Source organism: Pseudophryne corroboree, chromosome 8, assembly GCF_028390025.1.
Source record: "Pseudophryne corroboree isolate aPseCor3 chromosome 8, aPseCor3.hap2, whole genome shotgun sequence".
Lineage (NCBI taxonomy): Eukaryota > Metazoa > Chordata > Amphibia > Anura > Myobatrachidae > Pseudophryne > Pseudophryne corroboree.
This window is the reverse complement of record NC_086451.1, coordinates 481,609,383-481,631,938: the sequence shown is the minus strand read 5'-3', so window position 1 is coordinate 481,631,938 and position 22,556 is coordinate 481,609,383. Positions and strand designations below refer to the sequence as shown.

The following is a 22,556-nucleotide window of genomic DNA, read 5'->3' as shown; positions in this document are numbered from 1 at the left end:
GCTGTCTGCGCTGCTAGGTGATAGCAAGCGGTGCTCTGTGATGGTGCACGCCAGAGGTAGCCCAGCAGCTGCCACCTGGGCTTACCCCCATTGTGACATGCGGCAACTTCAATGAGGGTGTGTTGCCTATCAGCATTGAGACCACGACTCGGGGGTCCCAATCTGCCAGATTTGCCAGTGCGTAGAGTTGTCCTCTCCTAGCACTGGTCTAAAGAGACTACACTCTTGTGCAGTGTAAACAGCGCTGACCTGGGAATATCCCGGGTCAGTGTCGCAGTGGAAAAGGGGTAAGTCCCGGGTCAGGTGTAAAAGCGGTAGGAGGAGCTATGGGTACATGAGTTTTCCAGAGCATAGTAACTGCTACACCTGCATGGATAGAGCCACCTGTCAGTTCACCAGCGCTGCAGGCGTCCGTCCCCGCGGGGCTGCTACTGGGGGGAAACTTTTACCCAGCAAGCAGCTGCCATGTGAGGAGTGGGTTATTACGGGCCGCCCCGCCACAGTGATCGGGACTGGGAAAAAAAGAAGTTTGGTGCTTGAACTGCCGGTATGCCATACCGGTGTACACCGGCGCACTTCAAGCAATGATCCTAACCCCTTGTCACATTACACCCCAGAACTTTTTCCAGCTTTATTTACACATTCTGCCTTACAACAGTCAAAGAATGATAAAAAGCAATCACTCCTATAAGTAATAAAAAGTGAAACACAAGAATAAGCGGGTTGGAGAAGTTCAGAGTCCCCTGATGAAGTACTTTGTAGGGTCCCCTTTTACAGCCATACACCTGTCTGGATAGGTCTCCACCAGTGCTGAGCACCTAAATGGGGGAATATTTGGCCATTCTTCCTTGCAGAATTGTTCAGGCTTAGTCCGATTACACGGTGACCAGTGATGACCGGCTCTCCATGTCCATCCATGGACGTTCTATCGGATGTAGGTCATGGCTCTTACTCCCAAGACATCCACCTTCCTATCCTTATAGCACTGTTTCCTTGGTGGTATGTTCGGGTCCTTGTGCTGGAAGGTGGAACCTCCTGCCATCTTCAGCTGTCTAGAGGAGGACTGCAGGTTTAGCTCCAAGAGATGGGTTACTTGGAAGCATCCATCCTCCCTTCAGTCCTGACCAATTGCCCAGCCCCTGCTGAAGAGAACCCCCCACTACATAATGTTGCCACAGTCATTAACTCACTGTAGTTATGGGGTGCTTTGGGTGGTGTAGTGTCATTGGTTTTCAGTCCAAAAGTTCTCCCTTTGTCTCATCTGACCCCACAACCTTTGGCCTCATGGCACCAGAATCTTCCATGTATTTTTCTGCAAAGCACAAATGATCCAGAGTCTGGCACTGTCTCAGCAGAGGCTTCCCTCCAGCCACCCTGCCATACAGGCCAGCTTTGCGTAATGCTTTGGAGATAATTGTCACATGCACAGACCAACCAATCTCATCCATAAAGACCTTTTAGGTCCTACAAAGTTCCAGTTGGCCTCTCTGCAGCTTCCCTGCTCCATATCCTCCTGGCTCTGTCATCCATTTTGCAGGAACGGCCCGATCTAGGCAACTTGCCAACGTCCTGTCTTGCTCCTCTGGGATTCAGCACAAATCGTGTTATTGGCCGCCTGTACCACCCGCTTTACTCAAAGTGGACGGTGCCAAGCGTATGCGGTGCAGCTCTGGGAGACTTGACTGCTCTTTCTGGTGCCTGGGAGTGCCACCTGAGACTTGGGAGCCTCCGGCCATTCCAAGATAGTAGGCAAGTATGGGCAAGGTGTTGGTGATGCATACTGTGGCCCGGAGACCCTGGCGGCCACATGGTTAATGGCGTCCACGGCACGTAAGGGGTTAGCGCTTAAGTGCCCAGTGCCATTTTAAGGACAACTGGTGCTAGGCACCATATTTGAAATGTACTTACCGCGCTGGGCGCGGACTGTTTAAAAATATGTTTAATGATGAGTTTTAACACGTCCTACATAGTGCTCTGTGCACAGTTGTAGGATTGCATGTTTAAATGTATTTGTATTTAAGATGTAATCACATATTTTAAAGGGAAAAATGCATATCTGTCTGAATAAGGATCCCTTATCTTCTGTGCCTAGGAAATGGCATGCTAATTGCCCTCTGCTAGCAGATGTGTGAATGACAAAACCTTTTGATGTTGGGCAGTGCACGGCAGGTAATGGCTGGTAGTGTGAGTTCCTCAGGGAAAGATGTTAATCACAGGGGATTTCCTTATCCCATATGTAAAGTGGTATGGATTGGTATGGGTTTGGAACTTGTATTTATTTATGTAGCTGGTTTGATTGATATATGAATCCTGAATGGAAGGATGAGGAACATTTGTTTGGGAAATCAAATACAACCGTATTTTGAAGCTATGTGATAAATGTGTCAATAGAGAATGTTAAACTGCCAGGTGGTAGAGGATGGAGTTTAAATAACACCAAACTTTCTGTGTGACAGGAAGGAGGAAATTGCTTCATGCACTTATATCCTTTTAAAATGCAATGTGTGGTTTTACTGTATAAAAAGAGGAGGCCTGTGAGCTCCAAGGTGTATGATACCAATTGCTTTCTGCTGTAACATCTCGCTGTATTGCTGTTGCCCCTAGCAGGTTATTTGAGCAAATAAACCTCATCTGCCTCAAGATGACCCCTTCATCTTGTGTCCTGCAGGGCTAGGCGAAACCTAGCTCTATTTTTCGACTGTCCAGGGTGTAACCAGCATCTCCAAGCCCTGCCTCCAGCCAGCTACCGGGTAGAGGCCTAGTCAAGCGACTAGTGGGGATTCATCAATGCCACACAGCACAGGTGTGGTAAGACAGCGTGTCGACGTATACAGAGCAGTACCGTGGTTCCAGATGCCACGGCAGGTTAGGAGTCTGGTGGTGGCAGCGTAGTACCCGCCCACTGCGCAGTGGGTGGAGTCAGTAACAGGCAGTTACTGACTGTAAGCGGGAATCCCCTAATTGGCCAGGTCCCGTGTGACCTAAACATCCATTCTGTGTACTGGGGACGGGACGCAAAGCTGTGAGGGCTATCGTACGGGACCGTCCGGTCACACATACGTTTTCCACTTCTAAGCAATGCTTTGTGTGGCCCTCAGAGGGAGAGTAAGAGCCTTCAAAATATTTTTGTATCCTTCTCCTAACTTGCGCCTTCCACAACTTTATCCCAGGGCCATCTGGAAAACATCTTTCCATCCGTGGTACATTCCTTGCATGACCACGCACTGCTAGTAGTCGGATCCTCAAGGAGCAGCCGGTTTTATTCTGAAGTCATGGAAACCCCTACAGGTGGGGGCAGTAATCCGGCTGTGTGATCCGGGAGGTCGCTGGCTGTACCCGGGCAAGTCTATAACGCTGACTCTTAGGAACCAGGTATTTTACTAATAAATGATATCAATTGTTTAGATTTTGTGATCTTGTTTCATTCTTATTTTTACTTTCATATTGAGGGTTATAATGCGGAAATAAAGCAGGAAAAAGTTATTTCATTTTTCTTTTATTTTGCAGTGTGACAAGATAAGGATTCTCAATGTCTATAGGCCCTGTACAATGTACCCAGGAGGCAGGAAGTGGGGATGTGATACAGGGTTACACTGGGTGCGAGTACAGCACGCGATATGCCGTCGCACAGGGGCTGCTGGTACATGACACATCGGACGTTAGTACCTTGGAAACTGTAGCAAAGAGCACAGGAAAGGAGTACCTGATATACACCATAGCGCAGGGAGTGGGGACTTGATACACCGTAGCGCAGGGAGTCGGGACTTGATACACCGTAGCGCAGGGAGTGGGGACTTGATACACCGTAGCGCAGGGAGTGGGGACTTGATACACCGTAGCGCAGGGAGTGGGGACTTGATACACCGTAGCGCAGGGAGTGGGGACTTGATACACCCTAGCGCAGGGAGTGGGGACTTGATACACCCTAGCGCAGGGAGTGGGGACTTGACACACCCTAGCGCAGGGAGTGGGGACTTGACACACCCTAGCGCAGGGAGTGGGGACTTGACACACCCTAGCGCAGGGAGTGGGGACTTGACACACCCTAGCGCAGGGAGTGGGGACTTGACACACCCTAGCGCAGGGAGTGGGGACTTGACACACCGTAGCGCAGGGAGTGGGGACTTGACACACCGTAGCGCAGGGAGTGGGGACTTGACACACCGTAGCGCAGGGAGTGGGGACTTGACACACCGTAGCGCAGGGAGTGGGGACTTGACACACCGTAGCGCAGGGAGTGGGGACTTGACACACCGTAGCGCAGGGAGTGGGGACTTGACACACCGTAGCGCAGGGAGTGGGGACTTGACACACCGTAGCGCAGGGAGTGGGGACTTGACACACTGTAGCGCAGGGAGTAGATTAGGCTGTGTTGGTATGTGATCTATCGGTAGCGGTACATTCAATGCCGACATAGGCACAGACATATCGTGTCGGCCCTGCCGCACAGCCAATGCAGATATATTGGTCCACCCAGTTGTGATGCCTGCACGTACATATCTGCATACACCGGTGTTACACCCTCCTCAGCTATTCAGCAGTTCAGCACAAGTGACAGTAGCCATACACTAAGCGTTGGGTAGAGGAGCAGAGCATGCCTTATGGAAGGGTTCGAGGGTCTTAATCAGTGGTTCCCAAACTCGCTCCTCACGCACTCAAACAGGTCATGTTTTCCAGGTCACCCAGCAGGTGCACAGGTGTACTCTTTACTCACTCACACATTTTAAAAGATCTACAGGTGGAATTACTTCCATGTGATTCTGTGAGGAGACCTGGAAAACATGAACTGTTAGGGGTCTTTGAGGGCCGAGTTTAGGAACCACTGATCTAGAGTAAGTAAGAGTGGGTTATACTGTAGTGCAGGAAGTGGGGGTGCATGATACATTGTAGAACAGGTACATGATGGATATACCGTAGCGCAGGAAGTGGGGACACGATGGATTTACCGTATCGCAGGAAGTGGGGACGCGATGGATATACCGTAGTGCAGGAAGTGGGGACGCGATGGATATACTGTAGTGCAGGAAGTGGGGACGCGATGGATATACCGTAGTGCAGGAAGTGGGGGTGCATGATACATTGTAGAACAGGTACATGATGGATATACCGTAGCGCAGGAAGTGGGGACGCGATGGATTTACCGTAGCGCAGGAAGTGGGGACGCGATGGATTTACCGTAGCGCAGGAAGTGGGGACGCGATGGATATACCGTAGCGCAGGAAGTGGGGACGCGATGGATATACCGTAGCGCAGGAAGTGGGGACGCGATGGATATACCGTAGCGCAGGAAGTGGGGGCGCGATGGATATACCGTAGCGCAGGAAGTGGGGGTGCATGATACATTGTAGAACAGGTACATGATGGATATACCGTAGCGCAGGAAGTGGGGACACGATGGATTTACCGTATCGCAGGAAGTGGGGACGCGATGGATATACCGTAGTGCAGGAAGTGGGGACGCGATGGATATACCGTAGCGCAGGAAGTGGGGGTGCATGATACATTGTAGAACAGGTACATGATGGATATACCGTAGCGCAGGAAGTGGGGGTGCATAATACATTGTAGAACAGGTACATGATGGATATACCGTAGCGCAGGAAGTGGGGACGCGATGGATTTACCGTAGCGCAGGAAGTGGGGGTGCATGATACATTGTAGAACAGGTACATGATGGATATACCGTAGCGCAGGAAGTGGGGACGCGATGGATTTACCGTAGCGCAGGAAGTGGGGACGCGATGGATTTACCGTAGCGCAGGAAGTGGGGACGCGATGGATATACCGTAGCGCAGGAAGTGGGGACGCGATGGATATACCGTAGCGCAGGAAGTGGGGACGCGATGGATATACCGTAGCGCAGGAAGTGGGGACGCGATGGATATACCGTAGCGCAGGAAGTGGGGACGCGATGGATATACCGTAGCGCAGGAAGTGGGGACGCGATGGATTTACTGTAGTGCAGGAAGTGGGGACGCGATGGATTTACTGTAGCGCAGGAAGTAGGGACATAATACATTGTAGCACAGAACAGGGTCGGACTGGCCCACAGGGGAACAGGGGAAATCCCTGGTGGGACCTACTGCCTGAGGGCCCTCCTTCTGCTCTAGGGATCAGGTTCCAGACTGTGTGCTTGAATTATACATTATATTTATACTGCACAGAAGGATGGTGTATTCTGTACAGTGCATTCCTGTTATTAATCTGGTACATTATCATGCATACAATAGCACCATTTACTGCCTATGTCCAGAAGCCTGGGCCCCTATCACTGCATTACCCCTGGTAGACCCTTCATGGCCCAGTCCAACACTGGCGCAGGAAGTGGAGGTACATCACATGTTGTAGCACATGATATATGGTAGAAAGTCAGTATGATAGAATGTAGCGCGGGAAGTGGGTACAGGATGGATACATTGTAGCGCGGGAAGTGGGTACAGGATGGATGCATTGTAGCGCGGGAAGTGGGTACAGGATGGACGCATTGTAGCGCGGGAAGTGGGTACAGGATGGACGCATTGTAGCGCGGGAAGTGGGTACAGGATGGACGCATTGTAGCGCGGGAAGTGGGTACAGGATGGACGCATTGTAGCGCGGGAAGTGGGTACAGGATGGACGCATTGTAGCGCGGAAAGTGGGTACAGGATGGACTCATTGTAGCGCGGGAAGTGGGTACAGGATGGACGCATTGTAGCGCGGGAAGTGGGTACAGGATGGACGCATTGTAGCGCGGGAAGTGGGTACAGGATGGACGCATTGTAGCGCGGGAAGTGGGTACAGGATGGACGCACTGTAGCGCGGGAAGTGGGTACAGGATGGACGCACTGTAGCGCGGGAAGTGGGTACAGGATGGACGCACTGTAGCGCGGGAAGTGGGTACAGGATGGACGCACTGTAGCGCGGGAAGTGGGTACAGGATGGACGCACTGTAGCGCGGGAAGTGGGTACAGGATGGACGCACTGTAGCGCGGGAAGTGGGTACAGGATGGACGCACTGTAGCGCGGGAAGTGGGTACAGGATGGACGCACTGTAGCGCGGGAAGTGGGTACAGGATGGACGCACTGTAGCGCGGGAAGTGGATACAGGATGGACGCACTGTAGCGCGGGAAGTGGGTACAGGATGGACGCACTGTAGCGCGGGAAGTGGGTACAGGATGGACGCACTGTAGCGCGGGAAGTGGGTACAGGATGGACGCACTGTAGCGCGGGAAGTGGGTACAGGATGGATGCACTGTAGCGCGGGAAGTGGGTACAGGATGGACGCACAGTAGCGCGGGAAGTGGGTACAGGATGGACGCACAGTAGCGCGGGAAGTGGGTACAGGATGGACGCACTGTAGCGCGGGAAGTGGGTACAGGATGGACGCATTGTAGCGCAGGAAGTGGGTACAGGATGGATACATTGTAGCACAGAATATGGAGGTACTGGATAGATATAGTACAGCAGTGGGTACAGGACAGTGTAGTAGTGGATACAAGTACATTTTATAAAATGGTAGTGGGTACATGGTAGATTATACAAAGTAGTAGTGCGTACAGATGCAGCAGAAGAGGTGGAGGTAGAAGGCGGATGATACAATGCAGCAGAGAGTATAGGTGCAAGAGAGGAGGTGGAGGGATGGGGGTAGATGATACAATACAATAGTGGGTACAGGCGCAATGGTGGAGGTAGAGGTACATGGTAAGTATTCAATGTAGCATTATATACAGTAGGGTAGGTGATACAATGTAGAGGAGGTGGAGGTACAGTAGGGTAGGTGATACAATGTAGAGGAGGTGGAGGTACAGTAGGGTAGGTGATACAATGTAGAGGAGGTGGAGGTACAGTTCAGGGTAGGTGATACAATGTAGAGGAGGTGGAGGTACAGTTCAGGGTAGGTGATACAATCTAGCAGTGGGTATGGAGTAGGTGATACAATCTAGCAGTGGGTATGGAGTAGGTGATACAATGTAGCAGCAGGGAAGGTGGAGGTACAGGGTCATACAATGAAGCAGTGGGTACTGGTGGAGGTACAGGGTCATACAATGAAGCAGTGGGTACTGGTGGAGGTACAGGGTCATACAATGAAGGAGTGGGTACTGGTGGAGGTACAGGGTCATACAATGAAGCAGTGGGTACTGGTGGAGGTACAGGGTCATACAATGAAGCAGTGGGTACTGGTGGAGGTACAGGGTCATACAATGAAGCAGTGGGTACTGGTGGAGGTACAGGGTCATACAATGAAGCAGTGGGTACTGGTGGAGGTACAGGGTCATACAATGAAGCAGTGGGTACTGGTGGAGGTACAGGGTCATACAATGAAGCAGTGGGTACTGGTGGAGGTACAGGGTCATACAATGAAGCAGTGGGTACTGGTGGAGGTACAGGGTCATACAATGAAGCAGTGGGTACTGGTGGAGGTACAGGGTCATACAATGAAGCAGTGGGTACTGGTGGAGGTACAGGGTCATACAATGAAGCAGTGGGTACTGGTGGAGGTACAGGGTCATACAATGAAGCAGTGGGTACTGGTGGAGGTACAGGGTCATACAATGAAGCAGTGGGTACTGGTGGAGGTACAGGGTCATACAATGAAGCAGTGGGTACTGGTGGAGGTACAGGGTCATACAATGAAGCAGTGGGTACTGGTGGAGGTACAGGGTCATACAATGAAGGAGTGGGTACTGGTGGAGGTACAGGGTCATACAATGAAGCAGCAGGGAAGGTGGAGGTACAGGGTCATACAATGAAGGAGTGGGTACTGGTGGAGGTACAGGGTCATACAATGAAGCAGTGGGTACTGGTGGAGGTACAGGGTCATACAATGAAGCAGTGGGTACTGGTGGAGGTACAGGGTCATACAATGAAGCAGTGGGTACTGGTGGAGGTACAGGGTCATACAATGAAGGAGTGGGTACTGGTGGAGGTACAGGGTCATACAATGAAGCAGTGTGTACTGGTGGAGGTACAGGGTCATACAATGAAGCAGTGTGTACTGGTGGAGGTACAGGGTCATACAATGAAGCAGTGTGTACTGGTGGAGGTACAGGGTCATACAATGAAGAAGTGGGTACTGGTGGAGGTACAGGGTCATGCAATGAAGCAGTGGGTACTGGTGGAGGTACAGGGTCATGCAATGAAGCAGTGTGTACTGGTGGAGGCACAGGGTCATACAATGAAGCAGTGGGTACTGGTGGAGGCACAGGGTCATACAATGAAGCAGTGGGTACTGGTGGAGGTACAGGGTCATACAATGAAGCAGTGGGTACTGGTGGAGGTACAGGGTCATACAATGAAGCAGTGGGTACTGGTGGAGGTACAGGGTCATACAATGAAGGAGTGGGTACTGGTGGAGGTACAGGGTCATACAATGAAGCAGTGGGTAATGGTGGAGGTACAGGGTCATACAATGTAGCAGTGGGTACTGGTAGAGGTACAGGGTCATACAATGAAGCAGTGTGTACTGGTAGAGGTACAGGGTCATACAATGAAGGAGTGGGTACTGGTGGAGGTACAGGGTCATACAATGTAGCAGCAGGGAAGGTGGAGGTACAGGGTCATACAATGAAGCAGTGGGTACTGGTGGAGGTACAGGGTCATACAATGAAGCAGTGGGTACTGGTGGAGGTACAGGGTCATACAATGAAGCAGTGGGTACTGGTGGAGGTACAGGGTCATACAATGAAGCAGTGGGTACTGGTGGAGGTACAGGGTCATACAATGAAGGAGTGGGTACTGGTGGAGGTACAGGGTCATACAATGAAGCAGTGTGTACTGGTGGAGGTACAGGGTCATACAATGAAGCAGTGTGTACTGGTGGAGGTACAGGGTCATACAATGAAGCAGTGTGTACTGGTGGAGGTACAGGGTCATGCAATGAAGAAGTGGGTACTGGTGGAGGTACAGGGTCATGCAATGAAGCAGTGGGTACTGGTGGAGGCACAGGGTCATACAATGAAGCAGTGTGTACTGGTGGAGGTACAGGGTCATACAATGAAGCAGTGGGTACTGGTGGAGGCACAGGGTCATACAATGAAGCAGTGTGTACTGGTGGAGGTACAGGGTCATACAATGAAGCAGTGGGTACTGGTGGAGGTACAGGGTCATACAATGTAGCAGCAGGGAAGGTGGAGGTACAGGGTTATACAATGAAGCAGTGGGTAATGGTGGAGGTACAGGGTTATACAATGAAGCAGTGGGTACTGGTGGAGGTACAGGGCAGGTGATACCATGTAAATACAGGCCGGGTGATACAATGTATATACAGGTAGGGTGTACAGGGCAGGTGATACAATGTATATACGGGGTGATACCATGTAAATACAGGCCGGGTGATACAATGTATATACAGGGGGTGGTTACAGGGCAGGTGATTCAGGTGGAGGTATAGGGTGATACAATGTATATACAGGGCAGGTGATACAATGTATATACAGGGGGTGGGTACAGGGCAGGTGATACAGGTGGAGGTATAGGGTGATACAATGTATATTCAGGGCAGGTGATACAATGTATATAGAGGCCGGGTGATACAATGTGTATACAGGTCGGGTGATACAATGTGTATACAGGTCGGGTGATGCAATGTATATACAGGGGGTGGGTACAGGGCAGGTAATACACGTGGAGGTATAGGGTGATACAATGTATATACAGGGGGGGGGAGGGTGATACAATGTACATACAGGGCAGGTGATACAATGTATATACAGGCCGGGTGATACAATGTATATATATAGGGGGGTGGGTACAGGGCATGTGATACACGTGGAGGTATAGGGTGATACAATGTATATACGGGGTGATACAATGTATATAGAGGCCGGGTGATACAATGTACATACAGGGCAGGTGATACAATGTATATATAGGGGGGTGGGTACAGGGCATGTGATACACGTGGAGGTATAGGGTGATACAATGTATATAAGGGGTGATACAATGTATATAGAGGCCGGGTGATACAATGTATATACAGGACAGGTGATACAATGTATATACAGGGCAGGTGATACAATTTATATACAGGGCAGGTGATACAATGTATATACAGGTCGGGTGATACAATGTATATACAGGTCGGGTGATACAATGTATATACAGGTCGGGTGATACAATGTACATACAGGCCGGGTGATACAATGTACATACAGGCCGGGTGATACAATGTACATACAGGCCGGGTGATACAATGTATATACAGGCCGGGTGATACAATGTATATACAGGGGGTGGTTACAGGGCAGGTGATTCAGGTGGAGGTATAGGGTGATACAATGTATATACAGGGCAGGTGATACAATGTATATACAGGGGGTGGGTACAGGGCAGGTGATACAGGTGGAGGTATAGGGTGATACAATGTATATACAGGGCAGGTGATACAATGTATATAGAGGCCGGGTGATACAATGTGTATACAGGTCGGGTGATACAATGTGTATACAGGTCGGGTGATACAATGTATATACAGGGGGTGGGTACAGGGCAGGTAATACACGTGGAGGTATAGGGTGATACAATGTATATACAGGGGGGGGAGGGTGATACAATGTACATACAGGGCAGGTGATACAATGTATATACAGGCCGGGTGATACAATGTATATATATAGGGGGGTGGGTACAGGGCATGTGATACACGTGGAGGTATAGGGTGATACAATGTATATACGGGGTGATACAATGTATATAGAGGCCGGGTGATACAATGTACATACAGGGCAGGTGATACAATGTATATATAGGGGGGTGGGTACAGGGCATGTGATACACGTGGAGGTATAGGGTGATACAATGTATATACGGGGTGATACAATGTATATAGAGGCCGGGTGATACAATGTATATACAGGACAGGTGATACAATGTATATAGAGGCCGGGTGATACAATGTATATACAGGACAGGTGATACAATGTATATACAGGGCAGGTGATACAATGTATATACAGGTCGGGTGATACAATGTATATACAGGTCGGGTGATACAATGTATATACAGGTCGGGTGATACAATGTATATACAGGTCGGGTGATACAATGTATATACAGGTCGGGTGATACAATGTATATACAGGTCGGGTGATACAATGTATATACAGGTCGGGTGATACAATGTACATACAGGCCGGGTGATACAATGTACATACAGGCCGGGTGATACAATGTATATACAGGCCGGGTGATACAATGTATATACAGGGGGTGGGTACAGGGCAGGTGATACAGGTGGAGGTATAGGGTGATACAATGTATATACAGGGCAGGTGATACAATGTATATAGAGGCCGGGTGATACAATGTATATACAGGCCGGGTGATACAATGTATATACAGGGGGTGGGTACAGGGCAGGTGATACAGGTGGAGGTATAGGGTGATACAATGTATATACAGGGCAGGTGATACAATGTATATACAGGACAGGTGATGCAATGTATATACAGGTGGGGTGATGCAATGTATATACAGGGCAGGTGATGCAATGTATATACAGGTGGGGTGATGCAATGTATATACAGGTGGGGTGATACAATGTATATACAGGACAGGTGATACAATGTATATACAGGACAGGTGATACAATGTATATACAGGGTAGGTGATACAATGTATATACAGGCCGGGTGATACAATGTATATACAGGGGGTGGGTACAGGGCAGGTGATACAGGTGGAGGTATAGGGTGATACAATGTATATACAGGGCAGGTGATACAATGTATATACAGGGCAGGTGATACAATGTGTATACAGGGCAGGTGATACAATGTATATAGAGGCCAGGTGATACAATGTATATACAGGGCAGGTGATACAATGCATATACAGGCCGGGTGATACAATGTATATACAGGGGGTGGGTACAGGGCAGGTGATGGTATAGGGTGATACAATGTATATACAGGCGCAGTGATACAATGTATATACAGGGCAGGTGATACAATGTATATACAGGGCAGGTGATACAATGTATATACAGGGTAGGTGATACAATGTATATAGAGGCCGGGTGATACAATGTATATAGAGGCCGGGTGATACAATGTATATACAGGGCAGGTGATACAATGTATATAGGGGCCGGGTGATACAATGTATATACAGGGCGGGTGATACAATGTATATAGAGGCCGGGTGATACAATGTATATAGAGGCCGGGTGATACAATGTATATAGAGGCCGGGTGATACAATGTATATAGAGGCCGGGTGATACAATGTATATACAGGCCGGGTGATACAATATATATACAGGGGGTGGGTACAGGGCAGGTGAAACAGGTGGAGGTATAGGGTGATACAATGTATATACAGGCCGGGTGATACAATGTATATACAGGGCAGGTGATCCAATGTATATACAGGGCAGGTGATCCAATGTATATAGAGGCCGGGTGATACAATGTATATACAGGGCAGGTGATACAATGTATATACAGGGCAGGTGATACAATGCATATACAGGCCGGGTGATACAATGTATATACAGGGGGTGGGTACAGGGCAGGTGATGGTATAGGGTGATACAATGTATATACAGGCGCAGTGATACAATGTATATACAGGGCAGGTGATACAATGTATATACAGGGCAGGTGATACAATGTATATACAGGGTAGGTGATACAATGTATATAGAGGCCGGGTGATACAATGTATATAGAGGCCGGGTGATACAATGTATATACAGGGCAGGTGATACAATGTATATAGGGGCCGGGTGATACAATGTATATACAGGGCGGGTGATACAATGTATATAGAGGCCGGGTGATACAATGTATATAGAGGCCGGGTGATACAATGTATATAGAGGCCGGGTGATACAATGTATATAGAGGCCGGGTGATACAATGTATATAGAGGCCGGGTGATACAATGTATATACAGGCCGGGTGATACAATATATATACAGGGGGTGGGTACAGGGCAGGTGAAACAGGTGGAGGTATAGGGTGATACAATGTATATACAGGCCGGGTGATACAATGTATATACAGGGCAGGTGATCCAATGTATATACAGGGCAGGTGATCCAATGTATATAGAGGCCGGGTGATACAATGTATATACAGGGCAGGTGATACAATGTATATACAGGGCAGGTGATACAATGTATATACAGGGCAGGTGATACAATGTATATACAGGGCAGGTGATACAATGTATATAGAGGTACAGCCGGAAGGACACGTGCGGCTGGGAGGGGGACGGGCCGCGGCTGTACTCGCACTGTACACCCCGGCAGCGGGGACTGCGCATGCCCGGGGTGGGGGGATGGGAGGATGATGAGGATATACACCCCCCCTCCTATATACACACAGGAGGCCGCAGGGGGGGCGGCTGCCGGTGATTCCCCGGTAACCCCTCGGTCCCCGCAGGATGGCGGCAGCGCACGGGTTACACAGCCCCCGGGGCCCCGCAGCGCTGCATGGGGAGAGGGTGGGGGCCCCAGGAGCCCGCAGGGCCCCACACCCTGTGCACCCCGCCCTCCCCCCGGCACCATGCACGGCCCCCGGGCCGCCTGCACCTACCTCCCCCCGCCGCGGGAATCACCGGGGCCGCGCCAGGTCCTCTCCGGTCCCAGACAATGAAATCAGCGCCTCCGATCATCAATTCTAATCATGATTGTGACGTCACGCAGACAGCAGCCAATGGCAGGGCGAGATCAGGAGCCTGACATTCCCAGGCCGGAGAGGGGGAGGGGAGGGGATGTGTGTGTGTGTGTGTGTGTGTGTATATACTGTGTGTGCTGTGTGTATATACTGTGCTGGCTGTATGCTGTGTGTGTGTATATACTGTGTACTGTGTGTATACTGTGCTGGCTGTGTGTGTATACTGTGTGTATATACTGTGTGCTGTGTGTGTATACTGTGTGTATATACTGTGTGCTGTGTGTGTATATACTGTGTGTATATACTGTGTGCTGTGTGTATATATTGTGTGTGTATACTGTGTGCTGTGTGTATATACTGTGTGTGTGTATACTGTGTGCTGTGTGTGTGTGTGTGTATATACTGTGTGTGTATACTGTGTGCTGTGTGTGTATATACTGTGTATACTGTGTGCTGTGTGTGTATATACTGTGTGTATACTGTGTGCTGTGTGTGTATATACTGTGTGTATATACTGTGTGCTGTGTGTATATACTGTGTGTGTGTATACTGTGTGCTGTGTGTGTATACTGTGCTGTGTGTGTATACTGTGTGCTGTGTGTATAAACTGTGTGTGTGTGTGTATGCTGTGTGTATGTACTGTGTGTATACTGTGTTCTGTGTGTGTATACTGTGTTTATATACTGTGTGTGTATATACTGTGTACTGTGTGTACTCTGTGCTGGCTGTATACTATATATACTGTATATACTGTGTGTGTACACTGTGCTGGCTGTATACTGTGTGCATGTACTGTGTGTACTCTGTGTATACTGTATATACGGTGTGTGTGTGTGTATATACTGTGTGCTGGCTGTATACTGTATATACTGTGTGTACTCTGTGTGCTGGCTGTACTGTGTGCTGGCTGTATACTGTGTGTATGCTGGCTGTACTGTGTGTGTGTATACTGTGTGTGTACTGTGTATGCTGGCTGTACTGTGTGTGCTGTGTGTATACTGTATATAGTGTGTGTGTGTGTGTGTGTGTGTGTGTGTGTGTGTGTGTGTGTTGGCTGTACTGTGTATATACTGTGTGTGCTGGCTGTATACTGTGTGTGTATACTGTGTGTACTCTGTGTGCTGGCTGTACTGTGTGTATACTGACTATACTGTGTGTACTCTGTGTGTATGCTGTGTGTACTCTGTGCTGTGTATATACTGTGTGCTGGCTGTACTGTGTGTATACTGTATATACTGTGTGTGTATACTGTGTGTACTCTGTACGGTGTATATACTGTGTGTGTGTGCTGTGGGTGTATACTGTGTGTACTCTGTGCTGGCTGTACTGTGTGTATACTGGCTATACTGTGTGTACTGCGTGCTGGCTGTACTGTGTGTATACTGTATATACTGTGTGTGTGCTGGCTGTACTGTTTGTATACTGTATTATATACTGTGTGTGTGCTGGCTGTACTGTGTGTATACTGTATTTTATACTGTGTGTGTGCTGGCTGTACTGGGTGTATACTGTATTATATACTGTGTGTGCTGGCTGTACTGTGTATACTGTATTATATACTGTGTGTGTGCTGGCTGTACTGTGTGTATACTGTATTATATACTGTGTGTATACTGTGTGTGTTCTGGCTGTACTGTGTGTATACTGTATTATATGGTGTGTGTGTATACTGGCTGTACTGTGTGTAGACTGTGCTGGCTGTATATATGTGTGTGTGTGTGTGTGTGTGTGTGTGTGTGTGTGTGTGTGTGTGTGTGTGTGTGTGTGTGTGTGTACACTGTGTACTGGCTGTATGTGTGTGTATGCTGACTGTACTGTGTGTATACTGTGATGTGTGCTGCTGTGTACTGTGTGTGTATGCTGGCTGTACTGTGTGTATACTGTATTTTCTCTAACGTCCTAGTGGATGCTGGGGACTCCGAAAGGACCATGGGGAATAGCGGCTCCGCAGGAGACTGGGCACAAAAGTAAAAAGCTTTAGGACTACCTGGTGTGCACTGGCTCCTCCCCCTATGACCATCCTCCAAGCCCCAGTTAGATTTTTGTGCCCGAACGAGACGGGTGCAGGCTAAGGGGCTCTCCTGAGCTGCTTAGTGTAAAAGTTTAAAGTAGGTTTTTTATTTTCAGTGAGACCTGCTGGCAACAGGCTCACTGCACCGAGGGACTAAGGGGAGAAGGAGCGAACTCACCTGCGTGCAGAGTGGATTGGGCTTCTTAGGCTACTGGACATTAGCTCCAGAGGGACGATCACAGGCCCAGCCATGGATGGGTCCCGGAGCCGCGCCGCCGGCCCCCTTACAGAGCCAGAAGAGTGAAGAGGTCCGGAAAATCGGCGGCAGAAGACGTCCTGTCTTCAATAAGGTAGCGCACAGCACCGCAGCTGTGCGCCATTGCTCTCAGCACACTTCACACTCCGGTCACTGAGGGTGCAGTGCGCTGGGGGGGGCTCCCTGAGACGCAATAAAAAACCTTTTTTTGGCAAAAAACACATCACATATAGCTCCTGGGCTAAATGGATGCATTTAACCCCTGCCAATTTTTCCATTAAAAAGCGGGAGAAAGGCCGCCGTGAAGGGGGCGGATCCTATCTCCTCAGCACACTGGCGCCATTTTTTCCTCACAGCTCCGTTGGAGGAAGGCTCCCTGACTCTCCCCTGCAGTCCTGCACTACAGAAACAGGGTAAAACAAGAGAGGGGGGGGGGCACTAAATTGGCATATTAATATATACAGCAGCTATATTAGGGAAAAACACTTATATAAGGTTATCCCTGTATATATATATATATATATATATATATAGCGCTCTGGTGTGTGCTGGCAAACTCTCCCTCTGTCTCCCCAAAGGGCTAGTGGGGTCCTGTCCTCTATCAGAGCATTCCCTGTGTGTGTGTGCTGTGTGTCGGTACGCTGTGTCGACATGTATGAGGAGGAAAATGGTGTGGAGGCGGAGCAATTGCCTGTGTTAGTGATGTCACCCCCTAGGGAGTCGACACCTGACTGGATGGTCTTATGGAAAGAATTACGTGATAGTGTCGGCACTTTACAAAAGACTGTTGACGACATGAGACAGCCGGCAAATCAGTTAATACCTGTACAGGCGTCTCAAACACCGTCAGGGGCTATAAAACGCCCGTTACCTCAGGTCGATACAGACACTGACACGGACACTGACTCCAGTGTCGACGGTGAGGAAACAAACGTATTTTCCAGTAGGGCCACACGTTACATGATCACGGCAATGAAGGAGGTTTTGAACATTTCTGATACTACAAGTACCACAAAAAAGGGTATTATGTGGGGTGTGAAAAAACTACCCGTAGTTTTTCCTGAATCAGATGAATTAAATGAGGTGTGTGATGAAGCGTGGGTTTCCCCCGATAAAAAACTGCTAATTTCTAAAAAATTATTGGCATTATACCCTTTCCCACAAGAGGTTAGGGCGCGTTGGGAAACACCCCCTAGCGTAGATAAGGCGCTCACACGCTTATCAAAACAAGTGGCGTTACCGTCCCCTGATACGGCCGCCCTCAAGGAACCAGCTGATAGGAAGCTGGAAAATATCCTTAAAAGTATATACACACATACTGGTATTATACTGCGACCAGCAATCGCCTCACAGTGGTCAGGGGATGCGGATTCCAAACGGCATATGGAAGTATTGCCGTATAAAGGGGAGGAGTTATTTGGGGTCGGTCTATCGGACCTGGTGGCCACGGCAACGGCTGGGAAATCCACCTTTTTACCCCAAGTCACCTCACAGCAGAAAAAGATACCGTCTTTTCAGGCTCAGTCCTTTTGTCCCCATAAGGGCAAGCGGGCAAAAGGCCACTCATATCTGCCCCGGGACAGAGGAAGGGGAAAAAGACTGCAGCAGACAGCCTCTTCCCACGAACAGAAGCCCTCCCCCGCTTCTGCCAAGTCCTGACGCTGGGGCCTTACAAGCGGACTCAGGCAAGACGGTGGGGGCCCGTCTCAAGAATTTCAGCGCGCAGTGGGCTCACTCGCAAGTGGACCACTGGATCCTGCAGGTAGTATCTCAGGGGTACAAATTGGAATTTGAGACGTCTCCCCCTCGCCGGTTCCTGAAGTCTGCTTTACCAACGTCTCCCCCCGACAGGGAGGCGGTATTGGAAGCCATTCACAAGCTGTATTCCCAGCAAGTGATAATCAAGGTACCCTTCCTACAACAGGGAAAGGGGTATTATTCCACGCTGTTTGTGGTACCGAAGCCGGACGGCTCGGTGAGACCCATTTTAAATCTGAAATCCTTGAACACTTACATAAAAAGGTTCAAGTTCAAGATGGAGTCACTCAGAGCAGTGATAGCGAACCTGGAAGAAGGGGACTATATGGGGTCTCTGGACATCAAGGATGCTTACCTCCATGTCCCAATTTGCCCTTCTCACCAAGGGTACCTCAGGTTTGTGGTACAGAACTGTCACTATCAGTTTCAGACGCTGCCGTTTGGATTGTCCACGGCACCCCGGGTCTTTACCAAGGTAATGGCCGAAATGATGATTCTTCTTCGAAGAAAAGGCGTCTTAATTATCCCTTACTTGGACGATCTCCTGATAAGGGCAAGGTCCAGAGAACAGTTAGAGGTCGGAGTAGCACTATCTCAAGTAGTACTACGACAGCACGGATGGATTCTAAATATTCCAAAATCGCAGCTGATTCCGACGACACGTCTGCTGTTCCTAGGAATGATTCTGGACACAGTACAGAAAAAGGTGTTTCTCCCGGAAGAGAAAGCCAGGGAGTTATCCGACCTAGTCAGGAACCTCCTAAGACCAGGCCAAGTGTCAGTACATCAATGCACAAGGGTCCTGGGAAAGATGGTGGCTTCTTACGAAGCGATTCCATTCGGCAGATTCCACGCAAGAACTTTTCAGTGGGATCTGCTGGACAAATGGTCCGGATCGCATCTTCAAATGCATCAGCGGATAACCCTGTCTCCAAGGACAAGGGTATCTCTCCTGTGGTGGTTACAGAGTGCTCATCTCCTAGAGGGCCGCAGATTCGGCATTCAGGATTGGGTCCTGGTGACCACGGATGCCAGCCTGAGGGGCTGGGGAGCAGTCACACAGGGAAGAAATTTCCAGGGCTTGTGGTCAAGCATGGAAACGTCACTTCACATAAATATCCTGGAACTCAGGGCCATTTACAATGCCCTAAGTCAGGCTAGACCTCTGCTTCAGGGTCAGCCGGTGTTGATCCAGTCGGACAACATCACGGCAGTCGCCCACGTAAACAGACAGGGCGGCACAAGAAGCAGGAGGGCAATGACGGAAGTGGCAAGGATTCTTCGCTGGGCGGAAAATCATGTGATAGCACTGTCAGCAGTGTTCATTCCGGGAGTGGACAACTGGGAAGCAGACTTCCTCAGCAGACACGATCTTCACCCGGGGGAGTGGGGACTTCACCCAGAAGTCTTCCACATGGGATCAGTACTAAATGCCGGTGGTCGGAATCCCGGCGGTCGAAATACCGACACCGGAATCCCGACCACACAATCCCGACAGGGGTGGCGAGCGGAACGCAGCCCCTTGCGGGCTCGCTTCGCTCGCCACGCTGCGGGCACGGTGCCTCGCTACGCTCGGCACACTATTATATTCTCCCTCTATGGGTGTCGTGGACACCCACGGAGGGAGAATATGTCGGGATTGCGGCGGTCGGGATTCCGGCGTCGGTATTTCGACCGCCGGGATTCCGTCCGGCGGCATCTTGACCGGATCCCTTCCACATGATTGTGAACCGTTGGGAAAAACCAAAGGTGGACATGATGGCGTCCCGCCTCAACAAACTGGACAGATATTGCGCCAGGTCAAGGGACCCTCAGGCAATAGCTGTGGACGCTCTGGTAACACCGTGGGTGTACCAGTCAGTGTATGTGTTCCCTCCTCTTCCTCTCATACCAAAAGTACTGAGAATCATAAGAAGGAGAGGTGTAAAGACTATACTCGTGGCTCCGGATTGGCCAAGAAGGACTTGGTACCCGGAAATTCAAGAGATGCTCACGGAAGACCCGTGGCCTCTACCTCTAAGAAAGGACCTGCTCCAGCAGGGACCATGTCTGTTCCAAGACTTACCGCGGCTGCGTTTGACGGCATGGCGGTTGAACGCCGGATCCTGAAGGAAAAAGGCATTCCGGATGAAGTCATCCCTACCCTGATCAAAGCCAGGAAGGATGTGACCGTACAACATTATCACCGTATTTGGCGAAAATATGTTGCGTGGTGCGAGGCCAGGAAGGCCCCTACAGAGGAATTTCAACTGGGTCGATTCCTTCATTTCCTGCAAACAGGACTGTCTATGGGCCTAAAATTAGGGTCCATTAAGGTTCAAATTTCGGCCCTGTCAATATTCTTCCAAAAAGAACTAGCTTCTGTTCCTGAAGTTCAGACGTTTGTCAAGGGAGTACTGCATATACAGCCTCCTTTTGTGCCTCCAGTGGCACCTTGGGATCTCAATGTAGTTTTGGAGTTCCTAAAATCACATTGGTTTGAACCACTCACCACTGTGGACTTAAAATATTTCACATGGAAAGTGGTAATGCTGTTAGCCCTGGCTTCAGCCAGGCGTGTCTCAGAATTGGCGGCTTTATCCTATAAAAGCCCTTACCTAGTTTTTCATACGGACAGGGCAGAATTGAGGACTCGTCCTCAATTTCTCACTAAGGTGGTTTCAGCATTTCACTTAAACCAGCCTATTGTGGTGCCTGCGGCTACTAGGGACTTGGAGGATTCCAAGTTACTGGACGTAGTCAGGGCCCTGAAAATATATGTTTCCAGGACGGCTGGAGTCAGAAAATCTGATTCGCTGTTTATCCTGTATGCACCCAACAAGCTGGGTGCTCCTGCTTCTAAGCAGACTATTGCTCGTTGGATTTGTAGTACAATTCAGCTTGCACATTCTGTGGCAGGCCTGCCACAGCCAAAATCTGTAAAAGCCCATTCCACAAGGAAAGTGGGCTCATCTTGGGCGGCTGCCCGAGGGGTCTCGGCTTTACAACTATTTCTTTGCCGAGCAGCTACTTGGTCAGGGGCAAACACGTTTGCTAAATTCTACAAATTTGATACCCTGGCTGAGGAGGACCTGGAGTTCTCTCATTCGGTGCTGAGAGAGTCATCCGCACTCTCCCGCCCGTTTGGGAGCTTTGGTATAATCCCCATGGTCCTTTCGGAGTCCCCAGCATCCACTAGGACGTTAGAGAAAATAAGAATTTACTTACCGATAATTCTATTTCTCATAGTCCGTAGTGGATGCTGGGCGCCCATCCCAAGTGCGGATTGTCTGCATTACTTGTACATAGTTATTGTTACAAAAATCGGGTTATTGTTGTTGTGAGCCATCTTTTCAGAGGCTCCTTCTGTTATCATGCTGTTAACTGGGTTCAGATCACAAGTTGTACGGTGTGATTGGTGTGGCTGGTATGAGTCTTACCCGGGATTCAAAATCCTTCCTTATTGTGTACGCTCGTCCGGGCACGGTATCCTAACTGAGGCTTGGAGGAGGGTCATAGAGGGAGGAGCCAGTGCACACCAGGTAGTCCTAAAGCTTTTTACTTTTGTGCCCAGTCTCCTGCGGAGCCGCTATTCCCCATGGTCCTTTCGGAGTCCCCAGCATCCACTACGGACTATGAGAAATAGAATTATCGGTAAATAAATTCTTATTATATGCTGTGGTGTGTGTGTGTGTGTGTGTGTGTGTGTGTGTGTATACTGGCTGTACTGTGTGTAGACTGTGTGCTGGCTGTATATATATGTGTGTGTGTGTGTGTGTGTGTACACTGTGTACTGGCTGTATATGTGTGTATGCTGACTGTACTGTGTGTATACTGTGATGTGTGCTGCTGTGTACTGTGTGTGTATGCTGGCTGTACTGTGTGTATGTGTATACTGTGATGTGTGTATGCTGGCTACATGTATGTGTATACTGTGATGTGTGTATGCTG

General features: G+C 49.5%; 1 protein-coding gene and 1 long non-coding RNA gene across 4 annotated transcripts in view; one reads left to right on the top strand and one right to left on the bottom strand.

Moving 5' to 3' along the window:
* HDX (highly divergent homeobox) overlaps nucleotides 1-14,627 on the bottom strand; it is a 166,886-nt gene extending 152,259 nt beyond the window's left edge. For all 3 annotated transcript variants that reach the window (XM_063938398.1, XM_063938399.1, XM_063938400.1), the window contains exon 1: nucleotides 14,521-14,627. The gene's annotated coding sequence lies outside the window, so the exon portion shown is untranslated. The remainder of the gene's footprint in view (nucleotides 1-14,520) is intronic.
* LOC134949661 (uncharacterized) overlaps nucleotides 3,213-22,556 on the top strand; it is a 41,328-nt gene continuing 21,984 nt past the window's right edge. Inside the window, exon 1 of the long non-coding RNA XR_010183187.1 lies at nucleotides 3,213-3,372. This is a non-coding gene — a long non-coding RNA (uncharacterized LOC134949661). The remainder of the gene's footprint in view (nucleotides 3,373-22,556) is intronic.